Here is a 14,369-nt window from a genome sequence, read left to right on the forward strand (position 1 = left end):
CGAAGTATATTAATGAGACTTGTAAGCAATGGGGACTGTGTCGCCCTCATTGTAGGTTAAGTACGTGAACCCCTCCACACCCGGTACAATTCTTATGACCAGGTTTGTGTGGTTATCACGAGTTTGTAAATATTTCGCAGTAAGAAGGTCAGACTGCAAAGAGTGCAATGCAGCTGAATGCTCTGGCAGCCAGCAAGATTTGGTAAAAGTTGGTTGTACCAAGGCATATAGTGTCTTGATACGCTGGGCATATTCAGGAATATAGGTACGACCGAAATTCAGAAAGCCCAGCAATGATTGTAGTTGTTTCAATGTTGCAGGGATACGAAGGCGTGCGCATTTCTCAAGGAACTGCGGAGCCAAGCCGCGGCCCTCACTGTTGAGTTCGTACCCCAAGAACAATACTGTGTACTCAGCAATGTGGGACTTCTTAAAGTTAAACTTGTAACCAAAGTCCGCAAACATAGTAATTATGTTGTCCACGCGAGCAAGGTGTGGAAGCAACTCGTCGTCTGTTAAGTATATGTCATCAACGTACGAGTATGCCTCCGGGTCTACCATCTCTAAGAGAGAGACCACACGGGCAGCAAATACCCCAGGACTATTCTTATAGCCCATAGGAAGCCTTTTGAACACTTTTTGTTTACCACCCGAAGTAAAGGCGGTCCACTCATAACTATGAGGGGATATGTTATGGCAATAAAAGCCATTGGACAAGTCGAGTGTGGTTTTGAACCTCTTTCTCACAAGACTATCGACGAGAGCCGAACTATGTGTATTTTGCACCGCACAATTCCGGCAGTGCGAGTTTAAGTGCCGGTAATCCACAACTAGGCGGTACGATCCGTCAGGCTTCGTCACAGTGAATAAAGGATTATTCATGGGTGACACACATGTTTCAATTACTCCCTGATATTCCAATTGTTCAAGGATAGACGCGACGTGAGACCTAGCTTCCCGACGCATAGGGTATTGAGGTTGTGGCTGGGGGTCGGACCGCAATGGAATTTCGTGGAGGGCAGAACATTTATCCCACCCCACCTGATTACGATACAACGCAGGTGCTAGCACCCGTGCCCACTCCTCGGCTAACTTCCCAGACTCCTCCTTGGGCACTACGTGTCCAAAAGAAGGAAGAATGACTTCTTCCCCCCTTGGAGCGTTTAGAACGAAAGCCGGGGGCCAATCTTTCTCCGCCAATAGTATATCATAGGTGGTCGTCAGATTATCCCAAAATACCGCGTTAATTTTTCGTTGTATGTCACCCTCAATTATGAGGACTACTTCAAATAATCTCTCAGGGGGGCTACGCGAGTATCAGCAGTTTCTACTGTCACATAGATTTTAGTTGCTGTCGCCTCCAGAAATGGACGCAGTGCTCCCCGCACTACTGTAACTTCCGCCGCGCTGTCTAGCAGCGTCAGCGCCCATTTCATGTTCAGAAGCTGTGTCCGTACCATCTAAGGCATACTTCGCTGAGATTGCAGCAACTTTCTTTTTCTGAAACGGAGGACGTGGACGTGCAGAATCTTCTTGCTTGCCTTTTCCGTCCGCCTGTCGGGGCTGGTCTCGACCTTGATCACCCCGGCCTCTCCCACGGTCTCCGCCACCAAAGTGTGAAGCCGTTGTTTCCTGTGAAGAACGAGGAGAGCGCTGGTCAGGAACCTGAAATCTATCAGGTGACTTAATACGAGAACGATCACGCAAATCATAAGTGCGTTCAACATACGCCTGAACAGGAGAGGCAGGACGAGTATCCTGTTTCTGTTGCTGTTTATCTTGTTTCTTAGCTCGCCAATTTTGTTTTGGAAAGTTGGGTTTATCGTCTTTTGTAGACGAACTCACTTTAGTGTGCTGTACTACATCAGGAATTTTGATGGTGGGTTTCACGCCTAGTGCACTACGTCCAACCATCCTATAGGCTTTTGCAATAACTTTTGCAAACTCCCTCGGCTTATCTTCTTCTGCAATTAGTTCCATCATGTTTCCCACTTGAAACTGCATGGCATCTCCTTTGAGATTTCCCATAATCATGGAACATACCACATCGAAGCTGTCGATAAGTCGCATTCCCAACTCAATAGCTGCTTCCGCACCATGATCCTCCTGGACTTTTTTGATAACGGAAGGTAGTACCGACATAGACGTAGTGCCGAAGCACTTTGAATAGGTCGCGGCAAAGACCTTGCCCCAATTGTCACAATCGACAATGTCTGGGACTAGTTCTTTCGGCAAAGTAATAGTGAGTATCCTGTGTTTTTCCACAGGACTAGTGTTAGGAAACACGGCTTCTAGTTGATCGAATTTTTCTGCAAGCCAATAAGGAAACTCATTCTTATTCTGGGGGCGCTTGCCAACAACCGCGTTTACCATAACAGGACTGATTACCACCGCATGATGGTGATCAGCCCCGTGTCCCGCAACTGCAGGTGCCCCCACCTGCACAGTGTGCGACACATACTGCACTAAAGCCCTATGGACCGTAGTCAGGGTTGTGTGTAGTATACGTAAGCTATCCACACCTACAGTCAGGTAGCGTGGATGAGGTGTATGTCCGGCCAGCACCGGCCAAGTAGCTCCTTCAATTGATAAAGGACCCAGTCTCGCCAGGGTGACCGTGTGGGGAAGGGCGCCATTAAACCAAATAGTGTGCTGCCAGGTAGAAATAGGAATTTCTAAAGCCATATATGGGGTATAATGAAGAGGCACCTGCGTAGCAGTGTATTTGTGGAACGTTTTATCGGTATCTTCCACAGCCTCAAAGGTAACCCAAGAGTAAAACAACTCATAAGGGTAAGTGGCACTTGCACTAACTACAAACACCACTGCCATCCCGTCATCAGGCACCCCATACGTCCTCAAATGAACACGTAGAGACACCCTACTATGAGCGGGAATTTCTACCGCCATTAGGACGAAAAAGAAGATACAACGAGATCTTCAGTAGCACTTGGGCTTAGATTAGTGTAACCTTTTTTATTATCAAGCTTGAAAGAACCTATAGCCTAAAACCTAGGTAGGTTAAACCGTCACTCCCGTTATCCGGAAACCAGAGTGAGGGCGTTGTGGACTAATAAAAGCACTACTAAGGCATCTCAGATATTAAGACCAAACGTTAGGTGTGCCATGTTGTAGGGATTCTGCGTATGCACAGAACTATGCGCAGGAAACCAGAACCTTAGAGAATTGTGGTGTACCAGAAACTCCCCTCAGAACCAAGAACCCCTTATCCGACTAGCTTAGTGTCCCATTCGTTATCCGAGATTTAGCTCGGCGGTCCCAATGTATAGACAACCCAGAACATGCGACTTAGTTATTCTCAGGAATGGTGGGAACCCGAAATACCCGTTTGCACATATATATCAGTCCACAACAGAATAACTAAGACACTGTAAAGTTTAAAGAATTTATTCATAAACCTCGAGTCCTGTTATACAGTACTTTGGCTAACATAAGCAGACAAATGGTTAAGATCATTACCATTAGCATTGTTACAATTCCATAGAAAATGAAAGGAGCGATCATATTAATAATGACAGTGGAAAACAACCACCCTCCTTTCTCTAGCAACTAATAAAATATTATTAGACTATTAGAAGGTCTCATAGGCTTGCATAGGGGACCCCATACCGTATAGATCAGCTTAGGTGTATCACATCACAGGATCAGCTCAGTGTTCTCTGCTTCAGCTCTTCTATCGAATGTGTCTAAAAACCTGCTGCGCTGTAATATTAAAGCCTACGACTTTCTGGTATTTGCAGCTGCGTGCATGTTATAACTAAACAGTGGTACGATCACCCTGAACACAATCAGCCGGCACCGTCTAGTGTCCTAGAACAGTTCTTTACTCGATGTACAGACCAAGGGCACTAGCAACTGTTAACGATGTATAAATAACATTCACTTGAGACAAGAGCGAGTCTGCGTTTCTCAAATGAATAACATGTAACAATAGTGTCGGGTGCAAAGGCAGCAAAAGCAGCAAGATGGCTGTCTAACAGCTAACGTGATTGAGCTAACTTAGCACTGTAAATAGGGAGTGGCCTAAAACCACGTGACATCCTAATAGTGAATTACAGCCATTTTCGTTTTTAACTATTGCAAGGCTACCTGTTCTCCATAGGCCAGAATGGGCTGTTAGATTATTACATGTTTATAATCTTAACTGACTCAGAGATCATGGTAGAAATTCGAGTTTAGTATGCCTGAACTCAGAATGATAAAATACACCTTTTAGTGAAGGTGGTTTTAACATACTGTGTTTGAAAATACCACTTTTAGAAAGTAGGTATTTTCTTGCCTAATCTTTCAAGCCTGCCTCTGCTAGGTTGTGTATTCCTTTGTCTGGTTTCTGTGAGTGACAGGGCTGGGGAATTCCAGGAGACAGGGTGAGTTCGCCCAGTGGTAAATAGAGAGATCTGCATCTAGATGGAAGTTGTACCTGGGACCTGAATAGGACAGTGCCTGCCCCCCACAGTGCTGGCTCCACCCCCTGTGGATCGGCTGATGTCTCTGCCCTGCACAGTGAATGAAGAGAAGGGTTTCCTGTCAACAAAGTGCTCCAGAGCTGTACTTGCCTTCCACAATGCTGGCTCCACCTCCTGTGGGGCGTCTGATGTTTCTGCCCTGCACTGTGAAAGGAAAGAAGGAGTCATGTCAACAGAGTGCTCCAGAACTGGTTTGGACTGGGAAAAGGCCCCTCTGCCCTCAGAGGACAAAGGATTTTGGGGTATAAGTAGTGGGACCCTGATTCCAAGAATTTAGATCACTTTTGGAACAAGAAGAGACCTTTACTGAGGAGCGGACCCTGAAGAAACTGAGGAGAGACTATACCTAAGCTGAAGTGCTGCTTGGGGGATTGGCCTGCAGCGGTTTGCCTGACAGCCAAAGGAAGGAGAAGAGACTTTGTGTGCTTATTTCAACTTGTAAGGATCTCCAAGGGCTTGGAACAGAGCGTGCCTCCTGCTGAAGTCTCAGGGACAACAGACTTCAACCCCCAGCTCCCCAGAGTTTTTTGGAAGTGCCTGCTGCTGTTTTGGGCCTTCTGAGGGACTGCGTGTCGCAAGGAGCTGCCGTCACACTTCTGAACAAGGGTGTTGTCGCTGGTGTTGTCGCACTGCACCGCATTGAGAGAAGGGTCTTGCAACGAGGAAGAAGCGTGTTGCCATCGCTCTTGCTGCCGTCGCACTTCTGAACAAGGGTGTCGCTGCTGGAACTGTCGCATTGCATCACATTGAGGAAAGCACCTCGCATCCCACGAGAAGCGCGCCGCCATCGGAGCTGCTGCCGTCGCATTTCTGAACAAGGATTTCACCGCTATAGTTGTCGCATTGTGCGGAAGCTTCACGCAAACTGGGAGAAGAGTGTCGCAGCTGAAGCTGTTGCCGTCGCACTTCTGAACAAGGGTGTCGCCGCTGCCGTCCATGCATCGAACCGAGAACTTCTCGCATCCCCGGAGAAGCGTGCCGCATCTGGAAGATCTTCACGTCTTTATTTCTTTGTGCCAGAACTTTGCCGCATTTCCATCGCTGCGACACTACTTGTCGTGGAAGCGCAACGCATCGTAAGGTACATTGATGCAAAGTGTCGCATCTTAAGAACTGAACTGAACTAAGCTAAAAACTACCATCTTATAGTAATAGTATTGTGTATTTTTGTCATTTATGGTCTTGTGGTAAATCTATATATAATATACTTATTTTTTATATAAAATCTGTGTGGTGTTCATTTGTAGTGTTTTCACTGGATTATTGTATGTGGTCACAAATGCTTTACACACTGCCTCTGAGATAAGCCTGTGTGCTCGTGCCAAGCTACCAAGGGGGTGAGCAGGGGTTATTTTAGGAGTGTAACCCCTTACCCTGACTCGAGGCAAGGGTCCCTATTTGTCACAAGTACCTACCTGTGCCAACTAGAGAACCCCAAATCTAACACACATGTGTTGTATTCATAGAACGAGGAAAACGCCTCTTGTGATAGTTGTTTTGCAGGAAGGTGCCCTTTCCTGCACAAAAACAATCATGCCAACAACAAACCTTCTGTACCTCACAGCCAGTTCTGCTGGTGCCTGGAAATACAAGAGGTGAACTGCATCATCATGTGGCTGAAATTATTGTGCAATCCCTTGCTTTTTGCTTCTGTTGACTATTCTGCTGTTTCTTTCCTGTTAATGTATTTGGAAATCCAGCTCAGAAGGTGACGAAAAACATGCTAAGCTTGCAGTGCCTATAACCGATCACCTGATACTATAATTACCACTTTGAAAAGCCAACAGCACCCTTCCTGAGCCATCAAAGTGAAGGTTTGTGACCTTTAAATTGAAGGGTACTTTTGTCACAGAGGAACACTTTGTGGATTAAAAAGCTTCAAAAGTTTCCACGCGTCACTGGTGGGTCTGGCAGTGCGACGGCATTTTCAGACACCCAGCCCGTGTCCTTGCTCCTCAAAGAGGTCTTCAAGCTTCACAGCCCTTGTTTGGACTTTTACACTAGCATGTGAACTTGAGACTCCTGTATGTCTCAATATTCAGGAGAATAGCTCTGAGATGACGCAGAAGGGATGGAGGAAGTTCGTGTTGATGCCCTTCATCTGAGCCAGCATCCTAGCAGCAGTTATAGCAGCATCTCCAAAGACTGTTGGCACTTTTACTTCGCATTACCATACAACATCTTCGAAAGCCAGATCTATTTGCATTGCGAATGCTTGTTCGAAAGATAAATTCCATACATCAAAGACAAATTCACCCTATAGCTTGGTGTGCATCGTAAAGTTTGAGCAATTTGTAATTATTGTTTTAGTTAGCCATTTACAAGAAATGCTCCTGATTGTTATGAGCATGGCTACACTGAAACATAGATACCCCAATGATTGACTAGTCATGTACACTGTGCGAAAGAGACATCAACCGAAATCTTTTATCAGAGTGACCTTTATACTACTTAATATTCACATTCAGATAAGCTGAGAATCATCTGAACAGTGGCATGTCACCCGCCTTGATTTCTGCCCATTATTAGTATCATACCAATGGTGAACAATTGCCTGGTATTCACTATTGGCATAATTAAACAAGCAATGGAAAAGTCAATAGGTCTGTTGGCTTTGTCAATGTTTTTTTAAATGTTGCACAGCGGTGAGAGCTACTGAAATACATAGCTAAAAGTTCAAGAAAAAAAACACCATGATGTGGCCATACCGTGGCATATAGTTTGATTTTACTTTAAGCTATGCACTTAAAAACAAGTTAAAATTGTTGTTTTCCCTATAATTAAAATGCAATTTATATTCTTGAACAAATGTCCATTACAGTTACCAGCATGTCAAAGATTAGCTGGCTCGAACACTGAGCATGGAGAGGCTGTGGCCAGAGCTGCTTGCCTTTGGAGTTGGAAACCAGGGGGCTCATTACGATGGCGGCGGACTTTGTCCGCTCGCTACCGTAGCGGTGATTGGGTCCGACCGCCATGCGTGCGGCGGTCTCGCATTTAAAATTATGATGGGACTGCCACTGCTGCGGTTGGATTCCACACGTTTAACATTTCGGCAGTGGCTGTTGACAGCAGCACCGTCGCAATGTTAAATAGAGCATGCTGTGCATTTCACTGCACTATGTGGCAGGCACTACACTGTGCCTGTCACTTGGTGCCGTGAAATGTAGGGGGGTACCACGGGTACCCCCCCCAGTGCACCCACACCTCCTCCCAACAAAAGGGGGGCCCGCAACGGGCTCCTGAAGACATTCTCTGCCAGCCTTTTAATGGCGGTTCAACCGCAAAGGAAAGTCTGGCTTCCACCGGCATCATAATTGTGCCGGCGGAGTTTGCTAGGCTCCGCCGCCATTGTGAGGATGCTGACCACTCCTCCAGGCAATCATGACGATAGCTACCGGCAGAAAAGAGGTGAACAGACTTTCTGTCCGCTGCAATACCCACTGCCATCATAATGTGGCAGGGGGTAAATCTCATGATGATAGGAAATGATCACCACCGCCGAAGCGGCGGTGGATATTTTTCTGCCATCGTAATGAGCCTCCAGGTAAGGGTCTCAGTGCTGGCTCAACATCCTGCGATTCCAGGCAAGTCACTTACACTCCTCCTGCCTGTAAAAATTAATGTGTCCTTGTATAATATAACTAGCGCTCATGTAAAGCCTCTAAGTCCTTCTAGTTGACTTCGCTCTACATAAAACCAGCTATATGGGATGGGGAAGGGCATGCAGTGACAGAAGTGAGGTAATAGGAGGAAAAGGCCAGCAGTCAAGAGAATTCGGACATTGGAATGTTAACAATGTTTGCACGTACAAACAAGTTAAAATAGTTATTTTCCCTATACTTTTTGTTGAACAAGTGCCCATTGCAGTTACCATGATGTCAAAGTGTGGCTAGAATAGAAAAGTTGCAGCATTACAGCCAGAGCTGCACACTTTTTAGCTGGGGATCAATGTCTAGTCTCTGCACCGGCTCAACATCTGGGCAAATCACTTAATCTCCCTGTGCCTGTAAAAATGTATGTGTCCTTGTGTAATGTAGCTAGCACTCATGGTAAGCACTCCAACCCATTCCCGTCAACTTCACGCTATATAAAACAAGCTATGCCCTATGTGCTGTGCCAGAATATTTCCATTAATGCCATTGATATACCATAGGGGACCCATATCTCAATGGGAAACAGCATTTACAATGTCAATACCACGCAGGTAGGTAACAATGTGGTTGTTACAACAACCGCATTGTTACCACGTGTGGCAATACATCGCAAGACATTTCAACGACTTGCGCTAGGTGGCGTGCAACACCAGGGAATGTGTTGGATTTTAAATCCAACAACTTCCCTGCTGTTGCACTAACTGGAGTAGGTATAGTAATTAACACTATTACTAAGTCCAGCACGCCACCTAGCGCAAGTCATTGAAACGACTTGCGATGTAATGCCACGCGTGGTAACAACACGGTCGTTGTAACAACCGCGTTGTTACCTACCGCGTGGTATAAGCACACATTGCAATGTGCTACATTCATCTCCATAATTACCTCTAAAATGTCAGTAATAGTCATTCATATGGATAACCCTTATACATCTTGATAGGGCTCACCCATGACAACATTTTAGCTATGGACAAAGAGGGTAAATATTAGCATATGAATTGCCCATTTTGAAACAAATTGGGACAACTCCTGAGAAGCTTCATGCTTCATTGGCTGGGCACACTGTGAACGTACTTCAATATTTAACATGCAGCGAATCAGACCCTGTCGCTCTTATATCTCTACTTGTTGCCATTTGCCCCGTGCCATGTGTGTGCCTCTTGGCATGTACATGGTGTTTGAAGATGATGTCCACAAATGTTTCCCTTTCTCCTGGTTTCCCCTGACTCCTATGATCTATATCTTGTACTTCCTCGGTTTCCCTTGCTGCAGTTGACTCCCATTTGTATCCTGATCCTGTTAAGCAATGTCCCAACCCTACTCCAAGTTTCACCAGCGCAAGTTGCTTGGACCAGCCATTGCTGATACTATGGTTGTCGAATTTGGAAGGTACAACATCAAACAGCAGCCAGCTTGGTTGCTTAGTCAGTTTAATGATCTCCACTGACATCTGCTATGACCTGCAGTCACAAGTGTGGAATACCAGCAAGGTTTTGTAAAGAAACTTGCTCACAGAGGACTTTAAAAACGTTTTTAGCAGGAAACGTCCTCAATGTGGTGCTCCCTCCCCACCCATCAGACATCTGACTAGTATGGCACTCCCACGCAAGGCATAGGACATTAGAACAATAGAACATTAAAATATGACAACAGGTACCTTCTAAAGTAGGAGCAAACTAACAGAAGCTCAGGATGTAACACATCCTCTCCCTTTATTAACTAACAGAAACATAAAAAAACATTTATAACATCATCACACCAAACTTGATGATGTTATCTGACATAGGGGTATATTTACAAAGGGATATCACCACCAGAACGGCACTTTTAGTGACATTCTGGTGGCAATATCCCCTTCTCCTTATTTACAAAGCGGCATTAAGCCACTTGATGTGGCTTAACGCCAACTTGTAAATAGGGCCCCTTTTCATGCTTCTCCTAGCATGAAAGGGAAGTGCAATGCATGTTGCAGTGGGCGTTCCGCAGAAAACACCCATTGCTTTTTGACGCTGCCCCATATTTACAGAGATGGGGCAGCACCAAAAACGGTAAACAGACATAATATTGAGTTGCAAATATTGACTAACACTAATATCGAGTCCAACATATCGACATACTTAAATATCTACAGTCAGAATATCGTTGTCAATAATATCGAGTTGAAGGTTATATCGTTTTCCCAAATATCGAAGTAATGAATATCGTTTGCAAAAATATCGTTGTTAAAAATATCGTTGTTTTATTTAGTGTTATGTATTTTAGTGTGTATTTTTAATGTACGTGTTCTATTTTTTTGTTCTATTTTTTTGTGGACGTATTCCATTTATTTTTTGAATATATGTGTTACATTTTTAAAAGTTACTAATTTTTTTTTTTAAGTAAATTTTGCGTTTTAGTTAAATGTAAATGTAAATGTAAATGTAAATGTTTTAGTTCTGTCAAGTGTGTCATTTTTTGGGAGCGGGTTGTGGGTTTATAGGAGAGTAGGGTGGAAGTATTTTAATAATAATTAATTAATTTATATTTTTTAATATTTATGTATTTAATATTTTATATTGTTAATTGTGGTAAAACATTAATTATTTATTAATTGTTTATTGATAATTAATTATGTAATGTGTGTTATTTTTTTTAAGAGTGGGTTCTGGGTTGTTATATTTATACAGTTTTTTCATATAAAAGCTATTTTCTGTTTGTTTTTGTTATTTGTGTGAATTAATTTATTATTGATTGTTTTTAGACTGCTTGTTAATTATTATTAATTAATAAATTAATTGTTAATAATTATGTTAACCCCTTCGCTGCTAGGCCTTTCCCCCGCCCCTCCTGTGCTAAGCCTTTTTTTAGTTATTTGGTGTAGTTCGCCCTTAGGCCCCCGTAACATCTTGACTACATAAGGTATCCACGCCAAATTTGCGTCCTTTTCTTCCAACGCCATGGGGATTCTAAAGGTACCCAGGGTTTGTGGATTCCCCTGGAGGGGACCCAGAAATTAGCCAAAATATAGCTAAACGTTTTTTCGGCAAAAAAAGTGCTGCAAATGAAAGTGTCTGTTTTTTTCCCTGCAAATGTTATCAACAAAGGGTTTGTGGGGATGAAATCACCATTTTCACAAATTTTAGGGACAAGCAGACTTTTGTCAGAAAACCAATATTTTTTGCACCGTTTTGTCATTTTGCTGGGATATAGTCAATTTTTACTATTTTTTGTGCTTTCAACCTTCTTCCAGTTAATGGTAGAAATGGGTATGAAAGCAATAATGGATCCTGGAAAGCTATACATTTTAGAAAAGTATACAAACTTCTGAATCCAGCAAGGGGTCATTTGTGTAGATCCTTCAAGGTTTCTTTATAGAAACTAACAGTTGAATATTGGATACATTGAAAATTAGTTGAAAAAAACATCCTTTGGTGCCAACGTTTTCACCTGTAACTTCTAATTGTGACAGCTGTTTGAGAGCAATATACTGTTACATCCGCTGGACCTTTCTGGTTGTGGGGATATATAGGACTTGTAGGCTCACCAAGAACCCGACGAACCCAGAGCCAATAACTGTGCAGCGTCTTGTAATGGTTTTTTATTATTATGTACCGGGAATATAGTAATTAATTTGGGAAAATATGTACATGGAAAAATCTATATGAAAGATACCTATGTATTTCTGAAATTGGAACAAAATATAGAGTTTAGTAACAGTAGATATTTGCACATTTCAAAAATTGGGAGTACCCATACTAGCATGAGAATTATAGGTCATTTTTCAAAATGACTTCTTTTTTACACATTGTCTTTCATTTGGAAGGCAGAAATGCATTGCAAGTCAATAAGTAATAACAGTTGCTCTACAATTCTGTGTTACCCTAAGTCTTCCAAGAAAAATGGTACCTCACTTGTGTGGGTAGGCCTAGTGCCCGTGATAGGAAATGGACACACCACATTTTCACAGTGAAAACAATCCCTTTTTTTGCAAAGTGGCTAGCTATAGATTTTGAACGCTAGCTCTGCCGGCACCTAGGGAAACCTACCAAACCTATACATTTTTTTAAACTAGGCACCCAGGGGAATCCAGGGTGGGGTGACTTGACTGGCTCTAACCAGGGTATGTTACCCAGAATCCCTTGCAAACCTAAAATGTTTTTTTGTAAAAACACATTTTCCTCAGATTTCTGTGTTGGAATGTTCTGGAATCTCCATGGATCCACAAACTTCCACCCACCCCGCATTCCCCAAAGTCTTCAGATAAAAATAGTACCTCACTTTTGTGGGTAGGCTTAGTGCCCGCAACAGGAAACGGCCCAAAATGCAACATGGACACACCACATTTTCACAGTCAAAACTGACCTGTTATTTGCAAAGTGCCTAGCTGTAGATTTTGAACCCTAGCTCTGCCGGCACCAAGGGAAACCTAGAAAACCTATACATTTTTGAATAATAGACACCCAGGGAAATCCAGGATCAGGTGACTGGACTGGCTCTCACCAGGTTCTGTTACCGGAATCCCTTGCAAACCTAAATATGTGTTTAAAAAACACATTTTCCTTGCATTTCTGTGGTGAAAAGTACTGGAATCTGCATGGATCCACAAAATTCCACTCACCCCGCGTTCCCCAAAGTCTTCCAAGAAAAATTGTACCTCACTTGTGTGGGTAGGCCTAGTGCCCGCGACAGGAAACTGCCCAAAACGCAACGTGGACAGACTACATTTTCATAGTGAAAACCGACCCTTTTTTTGCAAAGTACCTAGCTGTAGATTTTGAACCCTAGCTCTGCCGGCACCTAGGGAAACCAAAACATTTTAGAAAACTAGACACCCAGGGGAATCTAGGATGGGGTGACTTGACTGGCTCTCACCAGGTTCTGTTCCCAGAATCCCTTGCACTCCTAAAAAGTTGTCAAAAAAACACATTTTTCTCACATTTCTGTGGTTGAAAGTTCTGGAATCTGTGTGGATCCACAAAAATCCACCCACCCCGCATTCCCCAAAGTCTTCCGAGACAAATGGTACCTCACTTATGAGGGTGGGTCAAGTACCCGTGACAGGCATGGGCCCAGAACCTATTGGGGCGACATCAAAATTACCTATCACAAAACAACCAGGTTTTGCAAAGGAGGTCCCATGAGTTTTTGGCCCCGGGCTCGGTGGCCATCTAGGGAAACCTACCAAACCCACACATTTCTGAAAACTAGACAACCAGGGGAGTCCATAGAGGTATACCTTGCGTGGGTCCCCAAACGTTTCCCTATCCAGAATCCACTGCAAACCTCATTTAGGTGAAAAAAATCACTTTTTTCTCAGGTTTCTGTGTGGGAAAGTTCTGGAATCTGCATGGATCCACAAATTTCCTCCCACCTAGTGTTCCTCCAGGTCTCCCAATAAAAATGGTACCTCACTCTCATTAGTGGGTCAAGTACCCGCGACAGGCAAGGGTCCAAAACCCATTGAGGCAACATCAAATTTACCTATTAAACAAAACAACCTCGTTTTGCAAAGGGGTTCCCATGAGTTTTTGGCCCGGGCTCAGCGGCCATCTAGGGAAACCTACCAAACCCACACATTTCTGAAAACTAGCCACCTGGGGAAGTCCAGCGAGGTATGGCTTGCATGGATCCCCCAACATTTTCCTACCCAAAACCCCAGCAAACCTCAAATTTAGTAGAAAAAATCACTTTTTTCTCAAATTTCTGTGTGAGAAAGTTCTGGAATCTATGTGGATACACAAATGTCCTACCACCCAGCATTCCCCCAGGTCTCCCGATACAAATGGTGCCTCACTTGTGTGGGTAGGCATAGTGACTGCAACAGGAAATGGCCCAAATCGTACTGTGGAGACTTCAAAATTACCTATAACAAAACTACCTCGTTTTGGGGGGACACCTGGGGTTTTGAACCTGGGCTCGGCGGCCATTTTGGGAAAGTACCAAACCAAAACATTTCTGAAAACTAGACACCTGTGGAAGTCCAATGAGGTACGGCTTGCATGGATCCCCCAACATTTCCCTACCCAGAATCCCCTGTAAACCTCAAATTTAGCTGAAATAAACACATTTTCCACATAGTTTTGCGTGGAGTCACCATGCCGTGTCCTACCCCACAGCGTTCCCCTCAGTCTCCTGAGTAAAATGATGAAACTAGTTAGATGCAGGAGAAAGGCGGTGAGTGGGGCTTTTCAAAGGGAGGTGTTTTCACGTTATGCATTAAGGAGTTTGAGGAGAGATAAGGAGGAAG

The sequence above is a fragment of the Triturus cristatus genome, chromosome 7, assembly GCF_964204655.1.
Source record: "Triturus cristatus chromosome 7, aTriCri1.1, whole genome shotgun sequence".
Classification (NCBI taxonomy): Eukaryota; Metazoa; Chordata; class Amphibia; order Caudata; family Salamandridae; genus Triturus; species Triturus cristatus.